Source organism: Chenopodium album, chromosome 10 (genome assembly GCF_948465745.1).
Source record: "Chenopodium album chromosome 10, dcCheAlbu1.1, whole genome shotgun sequence".
Taxonomy (NCBI): Eukaryota; Viridiplantae; Streptophyta; class Magnoliopsida; order Caryophyllales; family Amaranthaceae; genus Chenopodium; species Chenopodium album.
Window position 1 is genome coordinate 5097563 of NC_137843.1, and position 9313 is coordinate 5106875.

Below are 9313 nucleotides of genomic sequence, written 5' to 3' on the forward strand. Positions count from 1 at the left end.
GTTATGGATGAGTATATATAGACCACAGAGGCAAGGGCTTGGTCATGTGATTTCTTAAGCTTTGCCAAAAAAAAAATAATAAAAAAAAGTAAAATAAATAAAAAAAAAATAAATGATTGAGGTTTGATGGATACATTTCAAACATATCCGATAGTTTACTATTGCTCCCACTCTGGAGATAAAAAAAAACATAAATTTGCATGTGTTAGATTAGATGTAAAGAATATTAAAAAAATTTATTTTTGGCATACTTTTTATATATGTACTTTGACTAATTTTATTGAATTTGGGACAGATATTCAATTGTTGTCGTATTGACATAGGATTTTTTTTAATGGTAAGAAGAAGGGGGCACAATGGGCACACCTATGAGGGAAATAGAGTACAAAGTGGGAATCGATGCCACTACCCCATAAATTACAGGTCTAGAGTAGAGTATTTGGATCAAAAAATCACAGAATAGTAGAGTATAAAAGTCTTGGATAGTTGGATTAGTGTATTAAATAAAGTATACTTATTGTTTTTGTACAAGGTGGTAACAAACTAACAAATACACTATTCATTTATACTTTCTCCTTGAAATTATAGTCATTAATACTGATAAGAATGTTTCTGATTTAGACCTCCTTATAATCAAATATTGAACGATTGGAATATTCCACCAGCTAGGGTACGGGGCAGCCCAGGCCACCCACTAAAGTTATATATTAATGGATTTTGTAATCAAAGATGTATCATGCCCACTTTCTTTTAGAGAAAATTGTTGCCATGTGGAAATTTTCAATTATGATGAACAATATCTATCTCAATACTATTTGGGTCCCTCTTTTGCCTTGCTAAATTATGAAGAGATTTCCTTTTGTGATATGGACTTCAACAAGAGTTTTTTCTTGGTAGTTGAAAGATTGCTAGCTCTATTGAGTCAATTTTTGAAATTTGGATGTATTCTATTTTTTTTTTTTTTTTTTTTTTTTTTTTTTAAGGCCAAATAGTATTTGTGGGGGCGTTCTACAGTTGGATAGAGATTGAGAATTAATAATCGAGAAATTTATAAAATTATTAATACAGTATTATGTTGTTTGGTTTATACTTTATGAAGACAAAAATTTGAGAATTAATGAATGTGTTACTTAAATATCTTGGGAGTAGTTGATATAAAGAACACAATAAAACAGCGACAATTCCTTGTTTATTTTGTGACGAGGGTAAATAAATTGTGAGTAGATGATAAAATTACAAAGATACTCTGGCTAATCTTATTTTCTTTTGGTTCGTTATTGGCTTATTTACCATCTCTTTTACCTATCCCTTGGGTGATAAAAACAAAAGAACAAATCATTTTATTTTCATTCCTTATTCCACTTTCTATTCCCTTTCCCGCAAAACAAACATGAGAATCTTGAATCAAAAAACCTGTGAACAAAAGGGTTTGTATGGGTGGTGGTGATGGTAAGGTGAGGTAGTGGTTGGCATGGTGGCGGAAGGAGGTCAAATTGAGATGAGTGAAGGGAGGGGCAAATTAGTCAAAAAATAGGGCTTAGTCAACAAATTTTGGATGGTAAAAAGTAATACCTAGTTGTACAACTTTGTTCCTAAGATACTCTGCTAGGTTAACTTTTGAACAAACTCAGAAAATATCTTGTTTTCAACATTTTTTTTTTTGCTCTTTCAGAGCCTAACTCAAGTGCCTAAGCAGATTATACAATGTTTTGGGTTGTGAAATAGCATGTCAGTCAATTTGAACGGGTAATTTGGCCGCCATAAAGTACAAGCTTTACCGGCCAAAAGAATGAAAGATTGAGAGCGATATAAAGTTACGGGTAGTGATATGACCTTAGTCCTTAGGTAAGGAAGGTACTAAGTTGACATTTGACTGATAATATCTTGCTTAATACATATGAAGTAGTACTCTATCTATTTTAAAATGTTTGTCCTATTTGTTTTTTAATACAGAGTTATAATTATGTTATGGAACAGAGGAAGTATTTCACTTATACCGAACTTTTTAGTATATATGGAATTACACGAGTTAATCAAGTTGACATATGCATGATAGACTGATAGTTACTAGACTTATCTATCGTCTTATCACTTTCTATTTTGATTTGATTATTATGGTGGCAAAGATAAGATCTTGTGGATCAGCCAACCCACTCGACGGAAGTTCACCAACAACTGACTTTACCTTCTATTCCATCATATGAGGTTTGATAACATGATTTAAAGGAGCTTTTAAGGATAAAGCTTTTAATTTGCTGCATTAAAAGTCGACATGATTCATTTGTTTTGCTAAAGATGAAACCGTGATTAGTTTTGCATTTTGTGCATTACAGCATTGAATGAAAACTATGGCTAGAAAGTTGATGGTTACTTTGTTGCTACATACATTTCGTAACTAGCAAGTTGCAATGATACAACATTTTATCTGTTCTTAGTTTCTAGGATTGGCCTGGCTAACATTTGCTTAAGAGTTAATTAATTGTGAAAGTAAAGTCTAAAATTCGTAGACATTTGAATGTGATGGTGAGGGTGTTTGGCCGGATTGTAAGACGTTTGTCACATGTATTGCAGTGAACTCTATAGGGCAAGGAGCTTGTGGTGTTCTGTCGTTACTCAACAGAGTGTTGTTTACTTTGTATTCGATAGGATGTTTAAGGAAAGGTAAGGAAGAATGGTGTTTGGACCGTGATATTAATGGAATTTCTATGTGATGGCAAAGAGAGGGTTCCACAAGTTGTATAAAGAGAGATGAGGAAGGGTATGCTGGTCGGAAGAAGGGAGAAAAGAATGATATAGAAGAGTTTGAGAGTCACAAAGATATAGATATGTGGATGTATTAATGTTAGTGCATTTAATTTGATGTTCAACATTTTTTTGTCATACAACATGAGAATTAAATAGTTTGTTCTTATATATGAAGAATTTTATGAGAGGCAGGAATAGATGTGGCATTTCTAATGTTGATGCATTTAATTTGATGTTCACTTTATTTTTGTCTTACAACATGGGAATTTAATGGTTTGTTCTTATATAATGTAGAATTTTGTGGGAGGTTTTTGGTACGCGTGTGTAGGGTGGGGGTGGTGGCGGCGGTGGTTGGGGGGTTTAAGTCTTTAATTACGATTAATGTGAAGTAGACGGAACATAAAATTACACAATAATTACATTATTAGTATGTGTTTCGTGGAATTATTGTGACAAGTGTAATTGCTATCAGGATTTAGAATTTGGAGATAGTCTTGACCTTATATAATATCATAAGAATAAAAATGACAAGAATGGAGGGGTGGGGGGAGCGATGCAAAGGTGTAGTAACTACACCTTGTAAACGGAAATTTGTTACCGAGTAATTAATTATATTTCAAGTTGAGGTTAAAACTTCAAATTACTACTTGTAGAATAGATGAAGTGACGTAGAATTGGTGTTGGTGGAGTGATCTTATTATCATCACATGAAAGAAAATTTGTTACTAGTACTAAGATTATTGTGAGTTGGTGGTAAAACTTTCAAATCTATAAAAGATTTATGTGACACATGATAGTTACCTTCCTTTAGGTCCCAAACAATTCATTATATAGTTGTACTAAAGTGGTTTCCTTTCATTTTACAAGTACAACAACAAAAAATATCAAGTAGATAGTAAGAATGAGACAACAAATTATTTATATTCAGTAATTTATAGTCCAAATGTTGTAACAAATTAAGATTTTATGGCTATTTTATATTCATGAATAGTTGAGATGATGTCTAATTAAATCTTGTCGATACAAAATTCATATTGGAAGTACTTCATTTCCAACCTGTTTTTGAAGTTGTATGTTATGTTAATGGCAAGCTAGAATTAGTTGAATGAGTATCTGTCTATGTTAGCTTTTGCATGCAAAATACAGAAATTAAAACACAGCGCTTGTCACTGTTGTCAGTATCCCACAAACTTTTATACACAATTGTCACTTTACCAAGTTTATGTCAACCTTTGTGTCAATTTCCACCAAATTATAGCACTTCCAATTCTCCTTCAAAAAGAAAAGCACTTCCAACTTATTTTGATCCTCAAGTATAATTAATCTTTGTGGTTTTTCAATTGAGTGCCCATCTAAGTAATTGCTGTAAGGCAGCTTGGTAAATTAGACTTGTTAGGGGTAAGAATCGAACCCCTCTTATAAGGGTGGTGTTATACTTTGAGCAATGCCTAGAGCCCTAGATCGTTATGCCTTATGTAAAAGTTAGATTTTATCGATAAGGGAATCGCTACCTAGGGCCATACATTTATGTGATTACTCCCACAGAATTTTTATGCGGCTAATGTGATTACTCCCACGGAATTCTACTAATTGTTCAATTTAAAAAGTTTTTATTTTTCTCTTCTTTTTTAACAAGATGAGGTACATGTTCTGGGCTAGATATTGTAAGATGAGTCCTCTTAAAAGTTGATGCAACCACCAGAATACAAAAGGGTGTGGGGGATTACTCCTTTAAGGCAGGATAGGCTAAGTTTAAAGTGAAAGTGAAAGGGTAAATGTCCCATAACTTCCATTAACCCTTGTGGTCTTGTCTACCTTTTCAATTTTGTTTTGATAACTTTGCAATCTACTTCGTATATCATTATCGATGTAACACTCAGATATCGATCTTTATTTTGAGGAGAGAGAAATTTATATACGTCGTATTTAAAAAAAGACGAAACTCAATCTAGAGGGTACACCCTTTTTTTGTGTGTGGGTCCCCCTACGATTGGTGCCTCTCGAAGAAGTGAGCTGCACGGCTGCTGTTTTGCACATGTATAGTTCTTTACTTTGCATGGATTGCTTTTGTTTGTAAGTTTTTGTGGTTTTTTCTGAAGCTTGAACATTTCCTGCTTAACAGGATATGTAGATTTTGATTGATCACATGGAGGTTCTATTCTGATGTTTAAGGTTCGTGTCTGGTCTCTAGACTATAATTTTATTGTCGTCTATCTTTGTTAAGTGACTTATGATTAGTACAAGCTAGTACACATACACATATACGAGAGAGTAAGGGATAGCTCAAGTGGTTAGAGCTTCTCTCTCGGTTTCAGGAGATCTTGGGATCGATTCTCACCCCCGTTCTTTATGGCTCTTTAAAAACATACACATACACATACACATGTTGTCAATATTGGAAAAGAAGAACAAAATATATGTATATGGGCTATATGGCTAGACTTAATTATATGCCTTGTGTCCTAGTACTAATGAGCTATACTGATTTGCTTAAGGTTCTAAGCAGTGTAGTCACACTCACATTAATGTATAAGATGAGAGAAAACAGTTATAGAGTGCTATTGCACTTACATGTTTAAGAGGATTTTTTTTGTGGCCGATCAATTTAAAGGTTATAAAGATTTCATATATATTGAAATTTGTATTGGCTGCCAAGTTTTGAGATCAATTCCATTACCCTGTATCCTCATATATTTGCTTGGTGCTTGGAAGAATAATATAGACATCATATCAAGCTGTTTCCCAAAGCATGATTCTTTTCTTGGTACAAGATTTGTTTTTAATTTTTGTTTCATTTTCTGCCTTCAAGTAGCATGGATATATATGCTTTTTTACTCTGATTAATTTTGTTTAATCATCTTTAATTTGTGGGTGCTTTGTAGCACATATCTAAGAAAACTTGTTATGATTAATTTATTGACTAATGTTGCAATTACTACTAAAATAACCATTAATAAATGATTTAATTGTAACTTTAAAGCAACATCTAGGTTTGTCCTTATCAAAGAGAGAAGGATTTACTACTAAATATTATCTTCAAAAAGTACCTCAGCCACCATCAAATAGGGATTTTTCTCGCCAGCTCTTTGCTCGTACTCCTTTTTGTTGGCTTACTATTTAGTCTTGTAACTATCAAGTGACATAGTTCCTCCGTCTCGTCTTTTATATCGTTTATTTTGAGGTGTTGTGTCCTCATTTGATGTATGGATTCCTAATTTATCTTATCTTTGCCAAATATATTATTTTACCATCTTATTTTAATTATATTTTTTTCCTATACTATAACTTTATAAAACTTTGTTAGAAGAGTGTACGGTAAATGAGTATATTAGAAAGAAAATAAAGGAATGGTACTTAAATCCTGAGATCAACAATTGTTTACAGATTTTAACGTACGTTTATTTTTAAGAAGGGAATGGGGTAGAAGAAAACTAAAAATCACTAAAAGTAACTGTTAAGAGTTTGGTATGGTTTAATTCAAGTACACCTTAGCTTTGTCAAGCTCTATAAGAGATGTAACATGCCATCATCGTGCGTTACTTACATACTTGATTCATGAAATCTGCCAGTCTAATTGAATTATCGTCATCACTCATACCAAATTAAATCTACCGAATTAAGTTTCACATCTTTCACTAGTATCCACGAGCAAGAGTTTGGTGTTGATTTCCTTTTTTCCCTGTCAAAAACTTACAAAACTTAATTGATGACAAGATAATAATTTTATCACCTAGCTAATTAAAAAATAAATATTTAGTGGCACTTTTTGTTCTTTTAAGAAAAGGTGAACTTTACTTCCCTTTCATTAACTCAGTGAAAATTATCTTTGATAAAAAGTACTTCAGATACTATGTTACCTATAATTCTAAACAAATCAATAGCAAACAACTAGCAGCTACCAATTATATTTGATACACAATCTAAGGTTTCAAGTGAATCATCTCGCATTGGTAATAAGAAATATCTAGACTTATAAAGCTCGATTGGTGAAAAGATTATAACTTTTAAATAGACTAGCATTTGTTCTATTCAGCTTAATTTCAGTTCAGTTTCTAATTTCCTTCTTTTATAAACAATTCAATTTAGTTCATTTTAGCTTATATAAGTAAATCAGAACAGGTCCTAATAAGAAATTAATATAATAAAGCAATACCTTTTATTTTATTTTGGAAAAAAGGCAATTAAATTATTTGTCAAAAACTAAGGGAAACTTTTCTTTGATGATTAAATATGTACTTCAGTTATGAATTATGATATCAATAACTTTAACCAAATAAAAAACAAACAACTAGCAGCTAACTATATATACTTGTATTTGTTACACAATTAAAAAATTTCAAGGTAATCATCTTACACTGATCTGATATAAGAAATTACATGTCAATGAAATATGAAGTATATATTTGTCAATTGTCATACAAGTATATTTTTTAAACTATACTGTAGCATAAAATATGAAAAAAGCATACTTTGAAGAGTAACATATTAACTTAATTTGGACTATTACTGTTCAAATAGAAAGTTGTAAGGCAGTGGAATATGCCATCGCAAATAGCAATAGCTTGTGAATGGGGGAGAAATGAATGGACAAAAGAGAGTTTTATTTTTTAATCCTTCTTTTAGGAAGCACAAATGCATGATTAAGGGCACTAAACAAGGTAGAGACCAACCAATAACAAAGTAGAATGAAATTGATTTATGCAAAAAACTAAATGTATTAGTACTAAACTAAATGTATTAGAAGTGGCCAATTGATTGAGGATTTGAGAATCATACAAGAAAATGATTGAAAATGTAGTATGGCTTTGACAACTAGCTAATTTTACAGACCAACTTGAGTGGAAAAGTGCTACTTGTAAATGCATTGTTTTTAGCCCATGGCATGGGACCCATGTGAACCATCCTAGGTGGAAAAGTACCCACAATTTTATTTTTTTTTATTTTTTTTTTTTTTTTTTTGGGTCGGAAAGTTTGGTAATTTTAGGCATAAGTTTGATTTTTCATGTAAAAATGACTACTAGATTTGATTGTCTTTACAAAATTTGGGGAGATATTTGTGACAAATGGTAAATAAATTTTTTTTTTAACTACTACTAGCCGTAGTGTTATTTGAGCTTGATTTATGTGTATTGATAAAGTGTTACACAAAGTTACTCTATATTTTATACATAATTGAGATGTGTAAATTTTAAGTAAATTGAAATCCATTTATGTGTATAGACATTTATAAAGTGATCGTAAAAGTACATCTTAGATACCCCCACCTTCAAAAAAAAGTAAGGGAAGGGGGATGAGAAACGATAAGCAACCATCCAAATTTGCAAAAAAGACCAATTTGATACTACAATTCTATAATTCCCTTATTTTAGTATGAGTCTAGATCTTATTGTAGCCTTTAACATACTTTATTTATTCTATCAAGTACCCTGTTGAGTATTAATATAGTAGAGTGAAACTTTTTCATAAAGAATCAGTCCAATAATTTAGACAATTATTGAGGACAAAACAAATGGCTAAACCAGGAATTTGTTGATTAATTGCTCTTCAGTTTATACACTTGTAAGATGATTAATCGAGAACTAATATCTATAATTTGTACAACAATAATACAGAGTAAACATGAAATTGAATTTTCCCCTAAAAATTCACTCTGAAAATTGATGAAAAACCTACAAAACTACTACTCCGTTCTAGAATTTGGCTAACTTTGAACAACTTCACTCCTATAATCTCTCACCAAATCCTCCCTTTCAAGTGGCACAATACTCACAAAAACCATGTCACTTGTTGATGTTGTTGTTGCTGTTGTTGTTGTTGCTGTTGTCGTTGTTGTTGTTGTTGTTGACAACGATGATGATTCCGACGATGAGGTAGTTTGATGATCATCACCACAACCAATAATCTTTTGACAAGTTTCAACTAAAGATTGCCTACAAGTAGGGCAAGAGGAGTTTGAACTAAGCCATTTATCAATGCACTTAACATGAAAACCATGATGGCATTTTGGTAATATCCTAACTTTTTCTCCACCCTTAAACTCTGACAAACATATCACACACTCAGTGTCTAACCCTTGAATTTTTACCTCCTTCGAGTATTTCACCACTGGAAATGTTTTTAGTGCCTTCTTATCTAAACCGTTACAACTTTTCTTCTTTTGATCATGACTAATTATGTTTAGATAGTAATTAGGCTCGCCAGTAATCATACTTGAGCACTTGATCACACACCTAATGAAGGTGTTTATGCATAAAGAGCATATTAAAGCACAAACCAATACCGCGAGGATCATGACTATGTTAGCATCAAGGCCGGAGTTGCCATGGCCTGAATTCGGGTCTAGGACTTGGTAGGTTGGTGTAGGTGCTTGTGTAGTAGGTGGTGAAGGGTGGAAGGGGGAGTGAAGTAGTAATCTTCTAGAATAGTGAAGGTTGGTGATGATTTCTTGGGGAATAGAAGAAAAGGAAGTTGAAGGAAACATGTTTTTGGTTTGTAAAAGAAAAAGAGAGTATGTATTATTGTTATTGTGGGAGGAGTGGATAGAGTTGGATGTGGAATTGTGGTTGTG

At 32.3% G+C, this 9313-nt stretch overlaps 1 pseudogene; it reads right to left on the minus strand.

Annotated features, from left to right (window-relative positions):
• Positions 1–8313: 8313 nt before the first annotated feature.
• LOC145563249 (RING-H2 finger protein ATL78 pseudogene) lies at positions 8314–9313 on the minus strand (annotated as a pseudogene).